Genomic DNA, 27813 nt, shown 5'->3' with positions numbered 1-27813 from the left:
CCGAAGGGGTCACAGAACTACCCAGAGGTCCCTGAGGGGAGACTAGAAACAGAGGCATTGGGGAAAGAACGGGAGGAGGAACCGGGGAGTCCTGACTCCTTCTCCTTGCCGAAGTCTCCATAGCGCGGGAAGAGGCCACACCCCCAAAGAGCCAAAAGCTGAAAAGCACACATAGACACCCCCAAAACACCCAGAGTAGGCGCGCACACTTGCGCCGAGTGACTGGTGAGGGTTGGCGAGCGTGTGTGTGACCCACGCGGGCTGGCGAACGCTTGCACCTGCCGGCAAGGCCTCACACAGACTGGCACCCATACGGCCTGCGAGGGAGTGCACAGAGGGGCAAGGGCAGGCATAAATTGACCTACCCGCCGCGATTGCGGAGCGGCCCACAAAATAAGTAGAGCTGCCCAGAGTCCCTGGAGGAGAGACCAGAAACAGGATTAACCGGAGAGTCCTGATTTCCTCCCATTTCTGTAGTCCCCATTTGGCGAGGGCAAGCAATGCACCCAAAGAGCCAAAAGCGGGGAAAACACACAATAGAAGACCCTAAACTGACCAGTACCGCGAAGCTCGCGTGCCAGGGAGGCCAGATGAGCACGGGAGGTCGCGAATAAGCCCCCTGGTCTGGGGCAAACACATGCGAGCCCAGGCAGGTGCGGGACCCTGCCGCGCTGGGAACGCGCTCAAGGAGCCCGCGTGAGAGCGCAGAGAGATCCCCAAAAATAGCCCAGCCCTGACCGAAGGGGTCACAGAGCTGCTCCAAGCAGGAGTCAGACACAGGCATTAGACTCCTGAAAGGCTCAAACAAACAACCCAAGGCCCTATAGGGTCAACAACTGACATCATCAGAGGCAAGCCCAGAAAGAAAAGTAAAGGACAAAAATACTTAACAGACTCTCACAAAAATGGGAAGAAAAAGAAGTTCTCCCCAAATGAGTGGAAAAGGGGACTCCCCACAGAGAGAGCTCAATGAAATAGAGGCAAGGGAACTATCAGATATGGAATTTAAAACAATGGTTCTAAGGAAGCTCAATGAGCTCAGCCAGCTCAAAGAGAACTATGAGAAACTGCAGAGAAACTATCAGGATCTTACAGCAAACTATATCAGCCTGGAAAAGGACATAGAAACTATCAAGATGACACAAGAGGATATGAAGAATACCATTTCTGAATTGAAGAACACAGTAGAAGGAATCCAAAGCAGGCTGGATGAAGCTGAGGATCGAATCAGTGAGATGGAGGACAAGGTAGAAAAAAGCTCCCAGAAAGAGCAAGAAATGGAAAAACGGCTCAAAAAGAATGAAGAAGCATTTAGGGAAATGCAGGACAACCTGAAACGCAATAATATCCGTATAATAGGGATACCAGAAGGAGAAGAAGAGGAGCAAGGAATAGAGAACCTCCTCGAAAAAGTAATGATGGAAAATTTCCCTAATTTGAGGAGAGAAAGGCTCTCATGGATCCAGGAGGCACAGAGGAACCCACTCAAGAGGGACCCAAGGAGGTCCACTCCAAGACACATCATCATTAAAATGGCAAATGTCAAAGACAAAGAGAGAATCCTGAAGGCAGCAAGGGAGAAGGAGAAAGTAACATACAAGGGGGCCCCGATACGCCTAGGAGCTGACTTCTCAACAGAAACACTCCAAGCCAGAAGGGAATGGCAACAAATATTCCAAGCCATGAAAAGCAAGGGCCTACAGCCAAGGCTGCTCTACCCAGCTAGGCTCTCCATTAAAATAGAAGGAGAAATACGGAGTTCCCCAGACAAAAGAAAGCTAAAAGAATACATCTCTACCAAACCAGCACTCCAAGATATGCTAAGGGGACTGGTTTAAGCAGATGAAGGAAAAGAATGAGACAGAGAGGAACACAAGTACAAAGAGAAAAGATGAGTAAGTTTCTATCAGTCATATCTCTCAATGTGAGTGGACTAAATGCCCCAATCAAAAGACACAGGGTAGCTGAATGGATAAGAAAACATGACCCACACATATGCTGCCTACAAGAGACCCACCTCAGAGCAAAAGACCTACACAGATTGAAAGTAAAGGGATGGAAAACAATATTCCAAGCAAATGGACATGAGAAAAAGTCTGGCGTTGCCATACTTGTATCAGACAAAGTCGATTTCAAAGCAAAGGCCATACAGAGAGACCCAGAGGGGCACTTTATCATACTTAAAGGAAGAATCTATCAAGAAGACATCAACATTGTAAACTTATATGCTCCCAATATAGGAGCCCCCAAGTTTATAAGGAAATTGTTGGATGACTTCAAAAAAGATATAGATAGCAACACACTGATAGTAGGGGATTTCAACACCCCACCGTCAAAAATGGACAGATCTTCCAAACAAAACATTAATAAACATATCGTGGCGCTGAATGAAACACTGAATCAAAGAGACTTAACTGACATATATAGAATCTTACATCCCAAAGAAGAAAAATACACATTCTTTTCAAATGCTCATGGCAGTTTTTCAAAGATAGACCACATGATAGGACACAAAGCAAGCCTCAGTAAATTCAGGAAAATTGAAATAATACCAAACTTTTTCTCAGACCACAAGGCCTTGAAACTCGAAATCAAACTCAAAGAGAAACTTCACAAACTTGCACACTCATGGAGACTGAACAGTACACTATTAAACAATGAATGGGTCAATAATGAGATAAGAGAAGAAATCAAAAAATTTCTGGAAACAAATGAAAATGAACAGACAACTGTCCAAAACCTATGGGACACAGCAAAGGCGGTCCTGAGAGGGAAGTTCATAGCAATACAGGCTTACCTTAAAAAGATAGAAACATTTCAAATAAAAGACCTAACACTACAACTTGAAGAACTGGAGAAACAACAACAAATAAATCCCAGAGCAAGTAGAAGGAAGGAAATAGTCAAGATGAGAGCAGAACTGAATGACATAGAGACAAAAAGAACAATTCAGAGGATCAACCAATCCAGAAGCTGGTTCTTTGAAAAGATTCATAAAGTGGACAAACCTTTAAGCAGACTCATCAAGAAAAAAAGGGAGAGGACCCAAATTAATAATATCAGAAATGAAAGAGGAGAAATAACAACTGATACCACAGAAATACAAAGGATCATCAGAAACTATTATGAACAATTATATGCCAAGAAATTTGAAAATCTTGATGAAATGGACAAATTTTTAGAAAAGTATAATCTTCCAACACTGAAGGAGGAAGAAACAGAAAGCTTGAACAGACCGATAACAGTTGGGGAAATTGAAGCAGTAATCAAGAAACTCCCAGCACACAAAAGCCCAGGGCCGGACGGTTTCCCAGGAGAATTTTACAAAACATTTAAGGAAGAGCTAACCCCTGTCCTTCTCAGACTATTCCAAAAAATCCAAGAGGAGGGAAGACTGCCAGACTCCTTCTATGAGGCCAGCATCACCCTGATCCCAAAACCAGATAAAGACCCTACAAAGAAAGAAAACTACAGGCCAATTTCGCTGATGAACATAGATGCTAAAATCCTCCACAACATATTGGCAAACCGCATCCAGCAATACATTCAAAAGATTATCCATCACGATCAAGTGGGATTCATCCCAGGGATGCAGGGATGGTTCAATATACGCAAATCAGTAAACGTGATACACCACATAAATCAAAGAAAAGACAAAAACCACATGATCATCTCGATAGATGCAGAAAAAGCATTTGACAAGGTACAGCACCCATTTATGATCAAAACACTCAGCAAAATGGGAATCAATGGGGCATTCCTCAACGTAATAAAGGCCATATATGAAAAACCTACAGCCAATATCATACTCAACGGGCAAAAACTGAAAGCTTTCCCACTAAGATCGGGAACACGACAAGGATGTCCGCTCTCACCGCTTCTTTTCAACATCGTATTGGAAGTCCTAGCCACAGCGGTCAGACAAGAGAAAGAGATAAAAGGCATCCAAATAGGAAAGGAGGAAGTAAAACTATCATTGTTTGCAGATGACATGATAGTGTACACAGAGAACCCTGTAGACTCTACCAAAAAACTCCTCAACCTAATAAGTGAATTTGGCAAAACAGCAGGATACAAAGTCAACATTCAGAAATCAAAGGCGTTTTTGTACACCAGCAATGCAATAGAAGAAGAAGAAATCAGGAAAAATATACCATTCGATATAGCACGAAAAAAGATAAAGTACCTAGGGATAAATTTAACCAAAGACACAAGAGACCTGTATGCAGAAAACTATACAACATTGAAAAAAGAAATTAAGGAAGACACAAATAAATGGAAGCATATACCGTGCACATGGATTGGAAGAATTAATATCCTTAAAATGTCCATACTACCAAAAGCAATTTATAGATTCAACGCAATCCCTATTAAGATACCAATGACGTATTTCACAGAAATAGAACAGACATTTCAAAAATTTATATGGAACCATAAACGACCTCGAATAGCCGCAGCAATTTTGAGAAAGAAACACAAAGTAGGAGGGATCACAATACCGGACATCAAACTCTACTACAAAGCCACTATACTCAAAACAACCTGGTACTGGCACAAGAACAGACCCATAGACCAGTGGAACAGAATAGAAAGCCCAGAAATAAGCCCAGGTCTCTATGGACATCTAATATTCGACAAAGGGGGCAGAAGCATAAAATGGGGCAATAACAGCCTCTTCAACAAATGGTGTTGGGAGAGCTGGATGGCTACATGCAAAAAATTGAAATTGGATCATCAGCTGACACCATACACAAAAATAAACTCAAGATGGATAAAAGACTTAAATATAAGTCGCAACACCATCAAAGTCCTAGAGGAGAGCATTGGCAGGAAACTCTCAGATATCCCATGCAGCAATTTTTTTCACTGATATGTCTCCTAAAGCAAGGGACATAAAGGAAAGAATAAACAAGTGGGACCTCATCAAAATAAGAAGCTTCTGCACGGCTAAAGAAAACATCAGCAAAATGAAAAGGGAGCCAACCATTTGGGATAATATATTCGCTAATGATACATCCGATAGAGGTTCGATCTCCAAGATATACAAAGAACTCACTCGACTTGACTCCAAGAAGACAAACGATCCAATCAAAAAATGGGCAAAGGACCTGGGCAGATGCTTTTCTAAGGAGGAGATACAGAGGGCCCAGAGGCATTTGAAAGGATGCTCAGCATCACTAGCCATCAGAGAAATGCAGATCAAAACCACCATGAGGTACCACCTCACACCGGTCAGAATGGCCATCATAAACAGATCCACAAACAACAGGTGCTGGCGAGGCTGTGGAGAAAAGGGAACCCTAGTCCACTGTTGGTGGGAATGCAGACTGGTGCAGCCACTATGGAAAGCAGTGTGGAATTTCCTCAGAAAGCTGAAAACGGAACTGCCTTTTGATCCAGCGATTCCCCTGCTGGGACTATACCCTGAGAACACCAAAACGCCAATACAAAAGAACCTATGCACCCCAATGTTCTTAGCAGCACAATTTACAATAGCCAAGTGTTGGAAGCAACCTAAATGCCCATCAGTAGATGACTGGATCAAAAAATCATGGTACATATACACAATGGAATACTACGCAGCAGAAAGAAAAAAAGAATTACTAAACTTTGCGACAGCATGGATGGAACTGGAGAGCATCATGCTAAGCGAAATAAGCCAGGGGGCGAAAGACAAATACCATATGATCTCACCTATAAGCGGAACCTAACCAACAATGCAAAGAAGCAAGGAAAATATGACCAGCAACACTGAAAGCAAAAGAAATCAACAGAGACAAGAGGGAAGGGGGGCGGCAGGGAAAGGTAAGGGAAGGGGAAAGTCAAGGAACATATAGCAAGGACTCATGGACAAAACCAAAGGGGAAGAGCTGAGGGAGGGAAGGTGGGAGGGGGCAAGGGAAAGAGGTGGGGGGAAGGCAGAGACAAATGTATTTAAAAATAAATAAATTAATTTAAAAAAAATAAAGTTATTAGGTGGGCTATTTTGGTCATAATTTTATCTACATATTCCAGTTCTCTACAGAATATGGCATGTTGCCTATAATTGTTTTTGGGTTATTTACAAAACTATCAGTAAGATAGAACAGTAAGATTTAGTAATATTGTTTCTTGGAAATAATATTAAATTTCCTGATTTTTTAAACAAATGAGGCTTACATTTTTATTTTCACAAAAGAGGGAAATAAACTACTTTAATTTAACTGACTCTTAGGTTATCTTTTCATATTAAATTGAAGAGGGAATCACTCATCATATAAAGTTAATGCAATTCACAGGAAATTATCTTATAATGAGTTGGTGGTTGTTTAACAAAGAGACTGTACAGCAAGGCAAATGTGTATTTTTAATGAAAATATCTTTAATTTTATCACAAAAATAATAAATTCTATCATAAACTTTCTAAAGATATAAGAACATAGAACATTGAAAGTAATAGTCAATAGTCTTCTAGGTTGTAACTGATACTGATTATAATTTTTTATAACTTTTTCTATCTCTCAATATTAACTGGTCTGAGTATACATTCTGTCTTAAAACCTGAATTTTATATTTACTTGTACAGATGCTTCATTACTCTTTAATATTTCACACTATACATAACAATCATTTAAAATATTTCTATTGATACTTAGTGTTTTACTAACACAGGCCATGTTTCTAATTTTTTTTCCTCTTGTTCAAGTTAAATACTGAGAATGAAAGTTTGCTTGCAAAAAGCAAAATAAATGTCATCACAATGTACTCTTGCTCACTGTACATATTTGTGTGGAGCTTGTACATATTTCTCACAGAATTTTTTCCCACTCTAAAAAGGCAGTAATGAAGAACATTTGACTTTATTGGCATATAAACAACTTGCATTCAAAAACTTCAATTGATTTGATTGTGAAATTGAGCAAAATTTTAAACATTTCTAAAGATAGTGTGTGATCTAAAGTTAAAGCATTTTTTTTTAATTCATGTAATTTAAAAGTCTTCAGGGGAAGTTTTTAATTAACTAAAACTTTTTGAAATGTAAATGTAATAATTATCAAGTCAATTACAAATCTTGACATGACCCAAAAGTTAAGAAGCTACAGTATTTTATTTTTCCATTTATAGATGAATATACATTTGAAATCTCTGATAGTCAATTGAGGCCATAAGAACACACTGATAAAAACTGCTTTGTTTACATTTGTATTTATAAGTTTGATTAAATGTCATGTCCTTCCTTAAAGGAAAGAAAAGGAAAGTCATTTTCATTCATTTATAAATTAATTTACCTGTCTTTTTTCTTTTCTTTTTTTCTTTTCCTGTTTCCTGGCAGGGTTTTTTGCACAAAATCTGTCACATGGATTCTAAATGTATTGGCTGCCTGTTGACATTTCATCAATGTATCATACACCTTGTTTTATTAAGGTTTTCTACGTCATTTCTTTGTTTATTTTTGATAAATGAAATACAAATAAAAATGTTAGATGTCTTTGGGATAATGAGGGACAGATAACAATAGAAGTGATCAAAATTTTAAAATCTAATATATTGTGAATAATATGTTTGGCATCTTTATTTGTGAAAATCCTGACTTTTCTATTATAGCTTTTATCTAGGCTTATGACTTGCTGTTATATCTTGATTTAAAAAAAAATCATTGTATACGCTTAGACCTGGATGGAGAGAGTCAAGACCTGAGGGAGTCTAAGGGCATAGCCATTTCTTTCCTTTAGAGAACTGGCCACATTAAGCCTGTCTGTTGAGGGAGGTAAAGAATCTTCCTGGATGAGGAGAGACATCCTGAGGTGAGGCACCGAGTAAAACACTAAGTCTCCAAGTAAAAATGAAGCTTACCTATATGCCTCTTCTTATAAAATTATGAGTCTTTAATTTTGATTCTTTGCTTGTAACTTCAGTTTGCTGATCATGTCTTTTCTTACTCAGGTATTTATATTAAGTACATTCTCCACCAACATCATATCTAAAATGGAAACAGCTCCTAAATTCTTTTCATATCTTAGTGTCCAAACCTGACTCTCCTCTTGTGGTACTCTGTGAGTATCCCAGTGCCATAACTCTTGCTCTTATTTACTCTTGGCAATGGTCACTAAAAGAAAGACTGATAGTTTTAAGTGATGTGGATATTATGATGAAGGTGAATAAAAATAAGGAAGAATAAGAGAAATAAAACTTTGCTGAGATCCAGATTTATACACAACTGTGTAAATTAACCAAGAAATTAAAATGTTAGTAAAAGTTATTACATAGCCATTTTAAATGTATGAAATATGTAATAACTAATATTGAAATTTATTATGATCTGGGTTTGTTCTTAAGTGCTTTATTTTTGTTTAAGGATTTCATTTGTTTATTTTTGGACAGAGGGGAAGGGAGGGAGAAAGAGCATAGAGAAACATCAATGTGTGATTGCCTCTTGCACACCCCCTACTGGGGATGTGACCTGTGACCCAGGCATGTGCCCTGACTGGGAATTGAACTGGTGACACTTTGGCTGGCACTCAGTCCACTGAGCCACACCAGTCAGGGCTTGATCTTAGGTTCTTTAAATATATTTATTTAATATTCACAATGGCATTATGAAGTAACATCACTTTTAATCTTTCCATCTTTTTTTACCTGTAAGAAAAATAATATAATATTTAAGAATATAGAAAAATAAAGCAATAGTTTAATAGCAGAGATTCTAAAGTCAAAGTGCCCAGATTTGAAAGCCAGCACTATTTTGTTCCAACCTTTTAAATTTTGGTAAGTTACTTAACCTTCTGTGCTTGATTTCCTTAGCCATTGAAAGGGGATTCCAATAATGTCTAATACACTGGAGTGTTATAAGAATTACTGAGTTAATATAAATATACAGTTCAGAACACTGTATGGCACCCAGTAAGCACAGTCTAAATGTTTGCTATTATGTTATTTATTGTCTGAGATTTAGAGTAAGTATTGGAGCTGGCATAACAACCTAGGCAGTCTAAATACCAAGATCATAACATTACTATACCAAAACCTCCCACCTTCAGAACAAAACTTTCTGTCTCTTTCCCTCTCTCTCCCTCTCCCCCTCTCTCTCACATACACGCACACACACACATACTCTTGTTAAATGGCTTGTCAGGGCTCATGAAATAAAGATAACAAGCTCTCTGGGTTCATAGATTCTTTTTTCCAGTTACAAATCTCTGGTGTCTTTTGGAGTACTCATTGTATACTAGCATTCACTGCTTTTACAGAATAACAATTCACCAGCATAGGGCTAGAACCATAACATAAAAACTGTGTCTTCAAATATAGATTATATATTTTTGCAAAACTTACAGTCATATCTGACTTTATCTAAGTTTGGGACCTGATATAAATGAATCATTTGTCTATTCTTAACTTCGCTCTGTGTATCTACGCAATTCACCATTTATAGCTATGGTGAGATATGACAGTGAATTCAAAACTACCCCTGAAATATATATTATTCAAGTATAAAGTTGTGTCTATGTAGTGGATTGTGCTTCTTGGAGAAAATTTTAATATTTGCTTTTTTATATATGGGGTATATACAAAATATGCATGTATATATTTTAACACACAAATATGTATCTGCTGTGTGTGTATATGTGTGTGAACATGGGAGCCAAAGTAGTTGGGTTTGTATATGTTGATCAGGTGGGGACAGTGAGAAAACAACCCAAATGAGAGAGCAAATAGGTATTGGAGACATGAAATGGAAGTACACATACATGAACCCCCAAGACTTTGTTGAAATCATGGGATTTAAGATTCTCAGTAGAGGTCTGCAACTGACATAGGGGTCTGAAAAACTCAGGATATTTTCTGGTCACAGTGTGCTTCTCTAGACTTTTTCATCTTAGTGAATGCCAACATTCTGCCTACTCCTTCAAACTCACATCCAGTTCAGTCCTATTGCAAAACATATTTCTAATTTAGAGACACTTCATTTTCCCTAACACCTGAGGTACTGTCATAGCTCTCTGATTTGTTGCCTTGATTTCACTCTAGTCTTCGTCTCTCCATAGAGAAGCTGGAATGATTTTAAGGCATATTTTGATCTTGTCATTCATTAGGTTTTTCTTCCAGATTCCTGTTCTAATCAATAGGGATTATTTCTGCACTTGTAAAAAAATGGCTTCCATGATTGGATCCTGACCTTCCTTCCAGCCATCCCCTTATTTTGTATCGAACTCTTCTATCTGGGGTCTTGCTGCACACTGTGTCTTCCCCCTAACTGGTGTCATTCTGTCCAATCTTGATTCATTTTTTCATATCTTACTCTTCTCAGCCTTAAGTCTCAGTTTAATGATCAAATCCTCAGAAATGCTTAATCCTTTTAAAGATAGGTGTTTTTCTATTATATTTTACTTTCATTGACTTTAACCTGTAACATTTATGCAATGTGAAGTACATTAAATGTGTGCTTATCTGTTAAAAGCAGGTCTCCCACAATAGACACTCAGCTTTAAGAGGGAAAGTACCATAAAACTTGCTTGCGTTAGTATATCTCTGCTGGCCAAGACAGTCTTTGCCCCAGAGTAAACAGTCAACAATTAATTATCCATTGAATTCATTCAATGGTCATTAAGAAAGAAGGGCTAGTGGAATTGATCGATATTATTAAAGTGTGACTGGGGTTTATTTCACATATCTGGGTGATATTTTCATAAGCATTCATCATTCTAAGTATTGAAGAGGTGCTGCAGTAAGTTAATCAGTTTGAGTGATCTAAAATTAAAACTAAAAACTAAGGATTTTTATGGTTTTGGGTCCTACATTTGAGTCCTTAATCCATTTTGAGTTTATGCTTGTGCATTGGTGTAAGAAGGTAGTCTAATTTCATTTTTTTCCACATATCTATCCAATTTTCTCAACACCACTTATGAATAAACTCTCTTTACCCCATTGTATATTCTTACCTACTTTGTCAAATATTAATTAACTATAAAGGCATGGGTTTATTTGGATTCTCTGTTGTGTTCCATTAATACATATGTCTGTTTTTATGCCAATGCCATGCTCTTTTGATTACTGTGGCCTTGTAGTATAGTTTGATATTAAGTAGTGTGATTCCTCCAACTTTATTCTTTGTCAAGATCTCTGTGGCTATCTTGGGTCTTTTGCATTTCTATGTAAATTTTTGTAATATTTATTCCAATTCTGTAAAATATGCCATTGGTATCTTGATAGAAATTGTGTTCAATCTATAGGATGTTTTGGACATTTCCATGGTGTTAATTCTTCCTATTCTTGAACACAGTATATGTTTCTGCTTATTTGTGTCTTCTTCAATTTCTTTCATACTATCTTATAATTTTCTTAGTACAGATCTTCTACATTTTTTGTTAAATGTATGCCTAGGTATTATATTATTTTTGATGCAATTGTAAATGGGATTTTTTTCTTAGTTTCCCTTTTGGAGAATTCATTATTGATGTATAAAAATGCAATTGATTTCTGGATATATACTTTGTATCTTGCTACTTTACTGAATTCATTAATCAATTCTGGTAGTTTTTTGGTGAACTCTTTAGGCTTTCTATATATGGTGTCATGTCACCTGCAAGTAATGACAGTTTGATTTTTTTCCTTTCCAATTCAGATGATTTTTATTTTTATTTTCTTGCCTCATTGCTGTGGCTAAGACTTCCAGTACTATGTTGAATAAGAGAAGTGAAAGTGGACACCCTTTTCTTGTTCCTGATCCTAAGAAAATACTTTTAGTTTTTATCCATTGAATATTATGATGTTAGCTGTGGGTGTGTTATATATACCCTTTATTATATTGAGGTATGTTCCCTCTATTCACATTTTACTGAGTATTTTTAGCATAAATGGGTTCTGGATTTTTCAAATGCTTTTTCTGCATCTATTGATATGATTATGTGATTTTAGGAAACATACATAGTAAAATCATGGACATTTCTTATAGCATTTTTTTTCTGCTATATCTTCTCAAGCAAGGGAAAAAAAGTAAAGAAATAAACAAATGGAACAACATCAAACTAAACTGTGTTTACCATCAAAGAAAACCATAAACAAAATAAAAAGACAACTCACTGAATGGGAGAACATATTCTCTAATGATACATCTGATAAGGGACTAAGAACCTTATAAAACTCAACACTATTAAAAATCCAATTGAAAAATTAGCAAAGAAACTTTTCCAAAGAGGGCATAAAGATAGCCAATAGCCATATAAAAAGATGCTCAATATTACTAATCATCTGAGAAATGCAAAGTAAAACCACAATGAGATATCACCTCACACCTGTCAGAATGGCTATCATCAATGAATCAACAAACAAGTGCCGGTGAGGATGTGGAGAAAAGTGAACGCTTGGGCACTGTTGGTGGGAATGCAGACTGGTGTAGCCACTGTGGAAAAGAGTATGGAGATTCCTCAAAAAATTTAAAATTCAGTTGTCCCATGACCAAGCGACTCCACTTTTGGAAATATATCTGAAGAAACACAAAACACTAATTTAAAAGAACACATGCACTCCTAGGTTTATTGCAGCATTATTTGCAATAGCCAAGAACTGGAAGCAGCTTAAGTGCCCATCAGTAGATGAGGGTATGAGAAAGCTGTGGTATATTTACACAATGGAATACTACTGAGCCATAAAAAAGGAGAAAACTTTATGCTTTGAGACAGCATGGATGGACCTAGAGAACATCATGCTAAGTGAAAGAAGCCAGTCAGTAAAAGACAAGTGTCATATGATTTCACCTACCTGTGGAATCTAAAGAACAAAATAAACTAACAGACAAAAATAGAAACAGACTCATAGATACAGGGAAAAAAATTGACAGTGTTTATGTCCTTATTGAATGGGTAGGAAATAACTGGAAGGCTTGTGGATGACAGAAAAGTGGAAGAGTACAGTATTAGATGACATAACTCTCAAAGAAGGGTAACTTGAAGAGCATAGAAATGTAATATTCTGAAGGTAGAAAGCTAAAAAATGATTAACCCCACTTCTACACTTCATGAGCATAGGGTGTGTGAGAAATACAAATACTACTACTAATAATACTAATAATTACATTAATACTCATTTTATAGTTGGTGTTGTTATAAGAGATTAACACTATCTTTTAAAGTCTTCAACTCTAATGAATTATCATAGTCTATATTTACAGATTAGGGACCAGAGGCCCTCAGATTATGTTGAATTTCAAGATCAGACAGCAAATACCTGCCAACCTTGAGAGTAAAATGAAGGAAATGTGTCTACTAGCTTATGCACTCAACTATTATGCTGCTACTATCAGGCACCCTGCTAAGGATATCATTTAATTAACAGTATTTTGGAATAAAAATAAGTAAAAATGTAAACAGTTTATTTATGTAGATTTAACTAAAATTATAGATATAAAATATTGGTCCTGAATTTCTGTCATTTTTCTCACAATGAGGCTTGACTGTACTTAGGCTCTAAATTTTTCAAGGCTTGCTTAATATCCACATTGGCAGGATGGCTTCTTAGAGAGTAGAAGTACAGTTTCCTAGGCTGGGTCTTTTGTTAATCTTGAAAACATATTAAGGACATAAACTTATTTATTGCATGTGGTCACTGAATGAGAAAACCAGACCCTTATGCATTTTAGATTTGAATAATAAAATAAAAATAAAATATTTTTCCAACTTTGCAATCCCAAATTTTTAAATCAAAAGAAAAATATTTAAATAAATTTGCCTTTTTTATCTCTTGCCTTTCCAATCTCACTTTTTTTTTTATTAAACACTTGAAAAAAATGCCACAAGGACTTGGCAAAAGAAATTATTCTCTTGGTATTCCTAGTTTGGAACAGAAGTTAAAGTATAATAAATCTCATCAGAAAGTCTGCCTCTTGACATTTACAGCTCAATTTTACTGATTCAGAGGGCTTGAATAAGCTTCAGATAAGCATCCAAGCTTATCCAGGGTGAACTTGAATTCTGAAACTTCTAAAGTTCTGTCATTGGTAATCCAACCTTACTTTGAAGATGCCCCTGGTAGCATCCCAGTGGAAATCCTGGTTTGTCATTGTACATCACAGTGAAGGATGAACAAGGTCATTTATTAGATACTATATTAAAAATACGAGATAGGGGCAGAACGAGAGCAAATTTCCTTTAGAATTCCTTGATGAAAAGAAGTGGAAGATATTTTAATAATGACTAAAGATGGTAAGGTTGTGCAATTCAGCTAGAACATTTTAATACTATTTATTAAATAAAGTAATGATATTAATTGATAAAATATAATTTTGTCAATATAATTGATTTTTTTATATCTACAGACAAATTAAGTCAATAGATCAGGACTTAGAAGATGGTATATGTAGAATAAATAAAATAACATACATAATAAAGAGTTACTTAATTGTATCCATGCATAAAATTTTGATAAATATTAAAATGAAACACTCCAATGAACCTCTGTCCAATATACAGCTACATAAGTAAAGTGTGATATCCTCTGCTTAAGACTGTTTCATAACAAGTTCAAGGGACAGTTAATTTAGGAATAATTAAATACGTATATAAGAATTGAGGTTTATAGTCACCTTTCTAATAGTCTTCATAGCTGAACATATTGAAAATCCTTTCAACAAGGAAAGTCAACTGATAAAGCTGTCTTAAATTTTAGTTCTTAGACTTTGGTACAGCTGAGTGGAAAACATTTATCTTTGATTTCCGTCTTTAAATTTATGTAAGAGTAAGGGATTAAAAAAAGTAAATCATCTACAATGGTTTATTATGTCTTTTATAATTACATTTATTCCCATAGAGTAATTAGTTTTCTAACTTCCTTAGCCTAATCTCAGGAGCTCAGAAATAATTTTCTATACCACACTTTCATTAAGCTCAATATACTTTAGGCAGTTTTTATAATAGATTTATAAAAATTATCAAGCAAATAAGAACTTAATGTGTTCATCTTCTTGTCTTTTTATTTTCTCTTTGAAGGAAAATCTTAGAAGCCTGTTCTTCTCTTTCTAGTGTAGCAGACTAACATCTGTGTAATTATACAAACCTGCAAGTTACTTTTTTTCCTTGTAAGTTAATTACTTCAAAATTATAATGAAAAAAGGATCCAAAACCTAAATGCAATGCAATGTTAGACAAAATTAAATGATAAACATTCTGATTAACATATAAAATTTAATGAGACTGTTTTGATAAAACACCTTGAAAATAATGCAAGTGTGTAGAACTCTTGGTAAATATTTAATTTAGTGAATTTCTGTAATTTTATATCTATATTTGTATTTCACATCAAGTGATTTTATTTAACCTACATTTATTTTATTTTCTGCTTTATAAGTGAGATTACCCTTAAACAATGTGAAAGTGAAACTGAGTTGAATTGTGTACTTTGTTTTACTGACTAAGGAAAAGAGGAAAAGAAACAAGTTTAATTATTTTTATATGTTTTACATAGAAAAAAACAGCTAAAAATGTCTACAACATGGGACCTTTATTATGTGGCCCATTAATGTCAGTCAGGTGCCATCTTCTGTCATTTCTTACCTTCTATTTCAAATTTTTAATAATAATTTTTTTTTTTTTACTCACCCTCAGGAATGCACCCTGCAGTATCTTTCTAGAAGTTCCCTCTTGTCTTTTTATCCTAAATTCTTAATTCAGATACTATATCCTTTCAAATGAGTCCTTTATTCTTTAAGTAACTTTTTCTTTAAAGATTTTCTGTCTTCAGAGTATGGGACAGAGTGGTCTTTTTAAAATACAACTATAATCACAACTTTACTTATAACTAAACAAAGTGATAACAAACTGGAAACCAACTGAATATTCACAATGGAATTATTAAATTCATTATGCTATATACCTACTGTGGATCAACATGCCACTATTTAACAAAAGTAGTTTAGACATTTCTTAGATACTGTTTATCTGGAAGTATGGTTATACTGTTTCATTAAATAATGAGCACCAAGTGCAGAACAGTAGTATAATATTAATATTTAAAAACAAACATATGTGTTTGTGAGCATAAATAAAGGTAAATAGAACATATTCACCAAATAATTAATGCTGGTTTCCTTAGAAGACATGTTGTGAATGGTAGGTGTGGAGTAAGAAAATTATTTTGTCTTCCATGTGTAGGAGACAAAGGAACCCCTAAACCTAAAAGAAAAGTCAGCTACATATAATTATTAAAAGACTATAACAACCCATGTGTTCCAAGATTTTCAAGAAAACATTATCATAATAAAAACAAAGAAAACCATATCTGGGCACATCATAGTCAAGTGGAATAAAACTGAAGATTCAAAATAAAAATTTCAAAAGCAATCAGAGGAAAAAATACACATTACATAGAGTATATCAGAATAATAGCTCAATTCTCACAAGAAAACCTGCATAATAAAAAACCGAAAATGACAACTTTATTGTAAGGGAGGAGAATCCCGTCATTGAAAGATTCTATATCCTGCAAATATATCCTTTGGAAATAAAGGCAAAATAAAGGAATTTTCTTATAAAAGAAAAGTGAGATAATTCTTTGCCAGAAAATCTGCATACAAGAAATGCCAAATAAAGTGATTTAGGCTGAAATAAATTTACTAGATGGAAAACTCAGACCAATGAGGGAAAATAAAGAACATAAAAAAATGGTAAATGTACATGGATATGTATACAAGGGGGGACCTAAAAAACCCCAGCGTTATCTTCTGGAGGGTGGGTCCCTTGTAGTACAGGCTTCCCCCGCTAGGCGAGTGTCCTAGGAACCCTTCTGCATCAGTGTTCAACCTGGCTTTCTGAGAGGCTGCATTCGGCTTCAGTGAGTTTTTTCTGAGGACTCTGTCAACGTTTGCCCGTTTCATGATAGCGCACCTTTCCACACCACCCTGAGCGTTCAGCAGTTTTTGGCCAAAAATGGCATGACCCTGTTCCCCATCATCTCTATTCACTGATCTTTCCCTAAGCAACCTTTTTGTTTGTTTCCCCAGAAGAAAAACATCCCTAAATGGAAATGTTTGCTTATGTGGGAGAAGTGCCACAAAAAAAGTTAGACGCATTAAAAGGCATCAAAATTGATGAGTTAAAAAAATGTTTTGAACAGTGGAAAGAATGTCTTGATAGGCGTATTGCATTACATAGAGAATACTCTGAAGATGACTGAAGTTTAAATATGTAAGAATAAATATACAATTTTTTATAAATAAATTCTGGACTTTTTTTGGGTCCCCATTCATATTGCAGACATTGTTTCCTCTCTATATTTTAAAAATATAGTACTCTTTCAGAAACAATTATAATATTATATTATGAGGTTTGTAATATACATGATGCAAAAATATATACCAGTTAAAATACTATGAGTGGGACATAATAAAATTGCCTTTGTACATTCCTTGCAGTTTACATGAAACAGTACAGTATTAACATTAAGTATATTGTGATAAATTAAAGATGCATATATCATCCTGAGAGCAAAATGTAAAAGAAATTGCCTAAATGTAAAGTTATGAAGCCAACAGAGATATCAGAATGGAATACCAAAGTTATATTGAGCTCAGACTATAAGTAAATGAAGTCTGTCCAGAAGGTATTCAGCCATGTAACATGAAAAATAGAGACATTTACTGAAGAAGATACAAGACACGAGGAACATTGTACATAGGAAAATGATGCCTCAGCCTCTGTCAGAGTAGCAGCTTGAGACCTCACACAGTTCTCCCAGTCACCATCAGCTGCCCCGTTGTGTTTTCCTGAATTTCATCAACGGCCTGAAATCTCTTCCTTTTCAAAGGTTATTTCAATTTTGAAAAAAGTCAGAAGTTTCAGGGTGCCAAATCTGGGCTGTATGGGGCTGAGTCACCTGGGTAATTTGATGTTTCAACAAAAGACTCTGCATGAGATACAATGTATGAATGTGCACGTTGTTGTGGTGATGAAACCGCCAATCACCAGTTGCCAATGGCTACAGGCATCTGAATCATTTGAATAGTACCGTGGATGAATGTTCAAGCTTAATGCAAACTTTGATACAGATTTGTTGCTCTACTCCTTCAGTCATTTTGAATACGATGGCCACTCAGTACATGTGCTCACTCAAAGGCATCTACTGCCTCCCCTGACTAGTACCGTGAAGTCATCATTATTCATGCATGCGCATCCCAGTCCACTCTCCTTGGCTGCCAGGTTATATTGATGTCATGCAAACTGTTCTTGGTATATTAACAATGGCTGGACTTTTTCTGGACAAACCTCGTGTATCTTCTTAATATCAAATTAGTAATTTATCATGCTTCTCATTAGAACCTCATTAATAACCTCATATACCATTTGTTGTGATGATGTATCATTAATAATTTCCAAATGTGCCAGGAAAAATTATAGAGAAGTTTAAAAACCAAAGACAACCTTTACAAAAATATTCCATATTTCTCAAAGTAAATATATCATTTTATAGTGAAATTATATATTACTGGAATTAATATATAAAGTCAAAATTAGAAATTAATATTCTTTCTCAAACCTTTAAGAGTATTGCTTTAAAAGTTTGTTCATCACTAGGGAGGGTTCCTCATTCATACCCCATATATGTGATAGCATATCCAGTGGAAAGATTGAGATAACAAACAGAAAAAAGAATGTGTTTAAGAATGGAGGAAATATTGTTCAACAAGAGAAGGGAAACAGAGGTTTTCATTCAGGGAATGTTACAAGTCTTTGCCATTTGGCCCATAAGGAGGTGTGGTTTCTACTGCATTTTTTGTTTGCCTTTTCCCTCTTGTAATAATCAAATTGTATTTGTAAAAAATGATATCAATTTTGCAACATGTGATTTACTTCAATTTTTAATTATTTTTTCCTCTTCAATGTTTTTATTTTTTTAATTTTATTTTTATTGCTTATGCTGTTATAGTTGTTCCCACTTTTTCCCCTTCCCTACTCTATTAGTTAATAAACAATACATGTACAGTTTTATAATATATCATCTGTATATTGCATTCATTGTGTGTTTACCACCAAAGTCAAACCTCTTTCTGTGACAATATATCTGAGTCCTTTATCTTCACTACCTCTCTTCCACCTGCACATTTTAAGAGATAAGGTTCTTGCCATTAAAGCAAAAGGAGAAGGTACTTATGGACTGATCCTAGGAACAGCTGAAATCACAACATTCTTCTACATTTGTGGAACACACTATTGTGAATTTGGAATTGCTACAATGGAAGCCAAACTCAAAGGAATTATTCAAATTGTATGTTGAAGTAGGTTGAAATAACGTGATTTTACACACTTTAAATTGTTTCTTGCTAGCTGGTAAATATCAAATATTTTAAAAAACAAACACAAAGAAACATAAGTTCAAGTATCTTGACTATATCTTATCTCTTTCTATTTGATTTTGTAAGTGTTCTCTATAATCACAATACCTCACTTCTAGACTTTGTGTATCTATGTATATGTAAATCTAGAGGAATATATAAAAAAATTTATTTTATTAAATAATTCCAGTGGCAACAAATAACATAATAAATAAACTCTGATAATAATAGAAAGGCTGGCAGCTATTCTTATGAGACACATGATCTCTCTAGGTTTCAGATATTTTCTTTTGTAAGATAGGATGAGAAGTTTCAAAAGAGGGGCGCTTAACAGAAATTGGGTTTAGTAAATTCACTGAACCTCCCTATTCTTGTTCCTAGGGCAGCCATTGTTAATCGATAATAATGCTTTTCACTGATATGTGTTAATAGTGACTCAAGATTTACATACAATGTTCTGGGACATCATTATCAATTATTTAGAGTTCCCAATAAAGGTGACATTTATTTGTCATTTATTGATGAGATGACTTTTATAGTCTCTGATTTCTTTCAGTTCAGACACATTATTATCCTTATTTTATAAAAGTTATCACCATTGTAGAAAATTCACCTATTGAGATGTATTCAATTGCTTAGCATCACATAGGTAGTAAGTACTAGGACATGAGTTTAATTTAGGTTAATCTAAGTTAAAAGTGTATTCTCTGACGTACACTAGCTCTGACGGTTAATTTTATGTGTCTCCCTGACTGGGTTAAGCGGTACCCTGATAGCTGGTGATGGTGTTTCTGGAAGAGATTAACGTTTGAATTGGTAAACTGACTAAAGACAATTGCCCTTACCAATGCAGGTGGGCATCATCCAGCGTATTGAGGGCCTGAATACAACAACCACAAGGTGGCAGCTTTCAGACTCAGACTGAATTATACCACTGACTTCCCTGGTTCTCAAACTCTCAGACAGCCAATTACGTGATTTTTCAGTTTCTATGATTGTGTGAATTAATTCCTACAATGTATATCTCTGACTGGTTTTGTTTATCTGGAGAATATTGACTAATATGCTATTTTACCTTCTTTCATTATTATAAAGTTCAATTAAAATGACCCAAAATAAAGTCATAGTGCTATTTTTTCCCTAGTGGCCTAAAATTATAGCAGTGTTTATGGTAATCTTTGAATAGGTATACTCTTTATTATTTATTTATTTAATCGCTGTTCTGTTACAGTTGTCCCAAATTTCCCTGTTGCTCTCCTCTGCCTGCCCCCCTGCTCCCACCTTATTGCCCACATCCATGAGTCATTGATCCCTGTTCTTTAACTAGGCCCTTCCCTGTCTGTCCCCCCATCCCCGTCCCTCCTCTTCTCTGCTCCCTGCCAGTCTGTTCCTTGTTTCCATGCCTCTGGTTTTGTTCTAAAGTAGAATTATATTTCATTCTTTGTAAGAATTGTTTCTCTTTAAAATTCAAGGCTGCTGCCATCTGTTCACGACGTTCTAGTATTTCTTCATTCTTTCTGGTTGACCTCACTATATGTCACTTGAGGATTTGGAACAACACTTACTAATCCTCCTTTCTATTTTTTTGCAAGTGTTTATAGGTAATAGCACTAATAGCCTCTATGCTTCATTAAGTATTATATTTAATTTTCTCTACAAATTCATATGATATGAGCCATTAGCTGTCTTCTGAGCCTTTTATAACTGGGAGTTCAGACCATCAATAATATGTAAATATGACAGATTTTCACAAAGCTGTGATCACAATTCACATTTCAAAATAAGAGGAAATGATTTTTTTTTACAGACCTAATAATTAACTTTAGTAACAATTAGCATTTTTTGTTGGCTTTCCTGCTGTTAGTCTTTTCCTTCTGAAGGTTTTTTTTTTTCCTACACCCTATACAGATATTGATACTCAAGAATCACTGCTCATTACTGAGAAAGTCAACTTAGGAAAACATGAAGTATTAGTGCTTATTATCTATTCTAATCTCCCATCTAAAGCAGATGTCTGCTTTAAAGTTTTTGGCCAGTTCCTCTGGCTCCTGAATGTATATTTTGATTAGCTTGGATTATGAATATTTCAAAACAATATATATTGCAGAGTTATAATTGGTAGATAGTTTTGGTTTTTGTTAAGTCCTCATATACTTTTGGAAACTGCTCTTGGTCTTTCCATTTTCCTCAATCCCTCCTTCACTTAAAGTACAACTGAATTGTCCCCCATAGATTTTATAATTAGGGAGATTTACATTTACATGAAAATTTTCTATGATTTATGATTCACACTTCTTCAGATTTTTCGGTAGATCATAGTTGGTCTCAGTTCAGCCTTTGATCAGAGAGAGAATAAATGATTCATGATGGTATCTAGGTGCTTGCTTTTCTTTCTTACTATACAAAACATGTTAAAAACAAAAAGTATAGTTAATTCTCAAACTCTATATCCAAGAAATCTTCTCGAATAAAGGAGAGAAGACATACTGATTGATCTGAAATTTGATTTTTTTTTTGAAACTTATTATCTCATTTCAAGAACAAACTTTTGCAGCCATTGTCTTTGGTGCAAAAGCTTCAAGTGTTCTCATATTTTTCCCATAATTTCAGTAGTAAAAATTAATTCTTAGAGGTAAGAAAGATTATAAAATATTTCTGTTTTTATGAAAGATCACTTTTAGAGTTTAATATATATAAAGGAAGGTATACTGAAGGAAACTTGATAGATAATGAGGGTTTTAAAATGTGTAGTTTTTTTATTAACTAATATATGACTAACATACTTCAAAATGTTTTTTAAGACCTGTAGATTTAAATGGGCTGGGAATTAAAAGATGTCTGTTTGGACCAAATATTTTAATATTAATTTGCTTTGTCATATTGAGCAATTTACCTGACAAGATAATAAAACACCTAGAGAATACAATAAACATTAAGACTCTAAATTAGTAATTGTCAGCTTCACTATACTATGAAAAACGTTTGGCAACCTACTATATTTATTTTTTAAAGATTTTATTTTTTAGAGAGAGTGGGCAGGAGGCAGAGAGAAAGGGAGAGAAATAGCAACGTGCCAGAGAAACATCAACCGGTTGCTCTCACAGGCCCCCAATCAGGGACATGGCCAGCATCCCCGGGATGTGCCCTGACTGGGAATTGACCTGGCGACCTTGTGGTTTACAGGCCAGCACTCAACCCACTGAGCCACACCAGCCAGGCCATCCTACTACATTTTATATTTACTTTAATGTCCTATTTTCCATAACATCTATTTTTACCTTTACTGTATGTTTTTACCCCTTTTATTGCACCTTGTACCCAATAGATGATCAAACCATCAAACTTGGAGGAAACTTAATTTACATTATACCTAATTTACAGAAAAAATGAAATGAGGGCATCTGCCTACATTAGTACTCATCTAACATCCTTGTCTTCTACCTTACAGCTGCCTTCTCTCTAAATAATATTACTTCTTTAAGACAAATAACATGGCCCATTCCCCCTTTTGACTTTATACAATAATTAATATATCATCAAAGCCAAGAAAAGAGTGAAGTTTTTCTCTTCTAATATGATGAAGTGAAGGGGTTCAGGAGAGATCTTGGGGAGTAGATTATGGGTTTTGGGAGGAAAAAAGTGAGGATTTCCATTAAAACTTACCCACAAATGCTATATAGAATAAATGCAATGAAACTTTTCAAGACTTTGTGTGCTACAAATTCTCAGTTTGGTGTGTTCCAGTATACTAATATTTTCTAATAAGTGAGAGACAAAACTTAATCCATATCTCCAAGTTCACAGAGTTTTGGACAGGATTTCTGCTCTACTTCTCTCATCTCCCCCCGCCAGTTTCAGTTGAGACACAAGTCTCCTACTTGTTTGTTCAAGGACTGTTGTACTCTTCCTCCAACACGACCTACGAAAGCAGATCCTACACAAGGCTCAGACTTCTTAATGTTATATGAGAAAGCCTTTTAAGTCTTCATGTATTGTTTTGCATATATGTAATTTCCTGGCCTAGAAATCATAATGGTACTGCTGGCGACTGTTGGACAATGACTCCCCCAGTCATTGAATCTGTGAATGTGAGCTTTACAACAGACAACAGTAACCTGAATTTTGAATGTTTGAGTAGCCTTGAGCTGCTCCTTAGTGAGAACAGAGATGTCATGTCTTAGCAATTTCAATTACTTTGTCACAGTGAATTTTTGATTTTTGAAACAACTTGCTTTCTTGGTAGAAAATCTCACATTGCAGAGGATGTTTAGATATGTTGAATTTTTATCTGTTTTTGTTCTTATCTTTTTTATTAATAGGAAGTAGTATAAAATTTTAAAAAATGGTTTGCTTACTTAATCTATAGGATCACATAGACTTAAAAAAAGTTTTTTCTATTATTTATAATTCTTTTTTATGATTCCCCATGAACTCTCTTCCTCAATAACAACCCTCCTCCTCCCAAATTTAGTGAAAATGGTTAGAAACATGAATGCTTATGTTATTTTATGGACAATTTAATTCTTGACCTCTTCACTTAACACTGTCACAAATGTCAGTTAGTGTCAACTGTATCAGTGGCTTTTTAAAATGCTCATCCTTTTCAGTAAGTTTAGGATAGATTATTACTTTACTGTGCGTTGACCTTGGGCCAAACTGTCATACTTTGTGAATATAAGAGGATTAATAATATGGCCCATTACATGTCTGATTTTAAATAAAATCAGAGTTTACTGAGACACTCTTCACTTTTATATGTTTTTAAACATACATATATTCTATTATTTACATGTTTATTCTTTCTATTTACATAAATCATTTATTTTTATGTTTCCATTATGTCAAAAAATGTCTGTGGTTAAACTCACCCCGAATAGCCAGATCCTTTGTGTTACTCTCCTTGTGCCCAAAACTTAACTGTATCTACTTTTTCAATCAGCTGCAGGACCCAATTCTTAGGTATTTCATTTACCTATATTAATTATGATATGGATGTGTTATGTTATAGAAAATGTGTTATATTTATATTATACATTATACAGTACATATGTATACTGTGTGAATATTTTTTATTATTAGCAATTACTGCTTCCTCTATTCATTAACTCAAGTTTTAAACTCAGTAAAATATCATGGCAACTTTTTCATACATATGGTTAAACCATCAAAAAAAAAATTAAAAATGAATGGAAGTGTCCTGTCTCTTTATTTCTGTATAGTTGAGCTTCATGTTACAAGTACAATTAAATTACATAAAAACTTCTTTATTCTTTTAAACAATGTTTGTTTATATAATATCTATCATGTAGAGAGCTGGTTAATGATGAATGTATAAAGGTAACAAATATAAACATAGTCATATTAGCAATAAGTTCACATTCCTGCTTGGAGGTTCCAGTAAAGGTTTGTGACTGATCTCTGGTGACTTGATGAGAAAGTCACACTATACTCATGCGGTGTCAAATATGACTTGCAAAAGGGTTGATTCGGGGGCTAGAAAATGGAGATGATTTTCACCATATCGCCTCATGAAGGAAAACTTCTGCTTTGAGTAGACATAGTACAGTGTAGTACAGAGAATTTTAGATTTTTTTGTTAGAAAATTCAGGCTGTCAGTGCTGTTGTTTCAACATAATTGTTTAGCCTTGAATAACTAAAAGAAAATCAATGTCTCATCTCCTTTTTCTATAATTCTGTCCGTTTTAAAAGGTGGGGTTAATAATACAGATGTTGCAGATCTCCTAGCCTTTGTTCACACATGAGAGCCCTGCAGGGCCTGTCAGACTCGTCTTGTGTGTTCCCAGCCAGAGGCTGGTCTCTGTGATGGGTGGCATTTTTGGTGTGGACCTGGTTCTACCAAACCAAGATCTCTAATCTTGGGCAAGCTGCCTAACCTTAGAGCAATGGCATCGGTAGAATAGGAATTATTACACTGCTAATTCACATAAGCATTTTGAGAATAACCTGAATTAATTCAAGTAAATTTTTGTCAAGGCATTTGTGACATTGTGCATACTCATTAAATAATATCAAAAATTTACCCTATTCATCATTACAAACATAATTTAGGTATTTTTCACATTAAGTCTCCTCTTGCATATTTCCTTGCACACAAATATTGATTACAGTAAATAAACACTAGTCAGCTTGGAGAAAATTATACTGATTTTTGAATGTGCATGTGGTTTTTATATATTGGAATGGATGATTATCAAGAATAGTTTAGTCCTGGAATCAATTATGTGTCACTTATACCGGTTGCAGGTTGTAGAGGTTCTTCTTCATAATTATATGAAAATTCATTTTTCAGCAGTCACAATAAATATCCTATGGGGATAAAAAGTCTTAAGAGAATAAACATTTTTAAATATTAAGATGTTTTCCTGATAGCAGTGTCCAATAAAGTGAACTTAAACTTTGTCAAGATATAAATGTTACAGGATATTAATTTTATCTGATGTAAAATAATTGAGAAATAAAATAAAACAACATATTTACTTCACATGCATAAAACTAATACATCCCTTGAAGTAAAATTTGATTCATGATTATATATGCAAACATGACATGCATCTCTCAGTGTAATTTCCAAGAAAATGCTGGATTTTAGGTCATTACTAACAGCTTTTAAATAAGAATTAATGCAAGAGACAGTTATTAAAGAGAAAATATGACAGACCAACTTGTGTCATTGTTTTAGGAAGGGCCTAATATCTTTATAATTTTTTCAATCGATGATTGGTTTGATGAACAACTTTCAGTGTTCTTCGAGTGGGTATTTGGAATGAAGAGATTCTTCTCAGAAAAAAAGACATTGCAATGAAATTCATGCAACTTCCTCAAGTGGTAAATATAATGAGATAGATCAGATATTTTACTGATAATGGCATTTAGAATGGCACTGATAACTTTCCTCTTTGGACTTGATTATGCATACTTGACATGAAGTTATGTGGTGATTAAAATGGGAAAATAACACTTTTGTGAGGTTTATCCAACCAATATTTATAGAATTCCTGTTATACTCCAGGTACTGTTCTTCATAGGGAGAAGGCAGTAAACACAATAGATAAAAGTCCTATCCTAATGGAGCTTATATTCTGGTTTACGATGCTCTTTCTTGATATTTATTTAAAGAAAAAATATTTTGACAAAAAATTGTCATATATGGCATATACATTCTCTTTCTGAATTAAAGATGTATAATTCCATGAAATAAGTCATGGTGCATTTCAAATAAATTTGTTTTTGTTCTTTATATACATACTGTCAATGACTGCTTCAGCTTGCTTCTTTGCCAGTCATTATATGGTGAAAAGTCAGGAGCTAATTTCTTATACTCTGGAGTAACTAAGATGGATTCTAGGACTCACCATATCAAAATCTGATAACTAGCTTTGATCAAGAAAATAGAAGTAGTGAAATAACCAGAATATTGAGACATCAGATTGAGTCTTTTGTACCATTAAATCCAAGCTTTCAATCTTGGGCTTCAGTAAAATTGAGGCCCAGGTATTTTTGCTCTGAAAACAAAAAGAAACAAAACAAAATCTCCTGAAACTTACACTAATTAGAACAATTGTAGTTAAAATAAGTTAAAACTTGATGAAAAATCCATAAAGTTTTAACTGATATACTAAGGTTTAAAAAATAATAGAAGTAGTGGAAAAGATTTTTCTAGAGGGTAGGAAATTGATATGACATTGATTTAATATGGATCTTGGCAGCAGTTCTATGATCTGTGGACTAGGAAGACAAAGGGGAAGTGCAAGCAACTGAGACATTTGAACAAGTTGTCATTAGGGGATTTCTTAAGAATGCACAATTCATAGTCCTTGCTAATTATTTATCTCACAAGAGTTTTATAAAATCTGGAGCAATATTTTAGCATAAGGGTGGAGTAATCAAGAAAAACTAAATGAAGTTCCAGGGAAAATTAGTCATTAAAAAGTATTTGCCTCATATAAGTTTAAGAATTAGCACTTACATATTTTAACTTTCATTGCCCAACAATTAAGTTTTCTTATAGATGCTAGGCCCTGAAAAAGTGATAAGAAAAAAAAAAGCATAAGTAAATGACTGTGTGCTTAGGGTATTTATAATTTATATATGCTATATACCCTGGATAAAGTAGATTCTCAAAATGGAAAGGCAGAACTGAGAGTTGGAAAGGTCAAAAATGTTTTTCTGAAATGGCATGGCCTATAGGAATGACGATGTAGCATCTGTCTAGGAGAATCTGTCTTTTCTCCTTTTTTTGTCACCGAGTAGAGCACACTCTGCATAAAGACGAGAGTATTCCTTGGCTAATTGTGCTCCTCTTATTCACAGTCTGACAAATTATTGGCTTTAGTGGAAATGGCTGGAAGTCTCTACTTTTAATGAAAACAATCTTATTATTTCTCTAGAGTTTCATTTTATTAACTCTCAGGCATAGATAAATGTAAGGAATTCATCATGCAATGTATCATGGTTAGCACATGCTTTTGATTTCAATAGATTTTTTCAGAGTTTAA

Source organism: Pteronotus mesoamericanus, unplaced genomic scaffold, assembly GCF_021234165.1.
Source record: "Pteronotus mesoamericanus isolate MK-2021 breed Mesoamerican mustached bat unplaced genomic scaffold, CSHL_Meso_final contig_68, whole genome shotgun sequence".
NCBI classification, from domain to species: Eukaryota; Metazoa; Chordata; class Mammalia; order Chiroptera; family Mormoopidae; genus Pteronotus; species Pteronotus mesoamericanus.
This window is presented reverse-complemented; position numbering follows the sequence as displayed.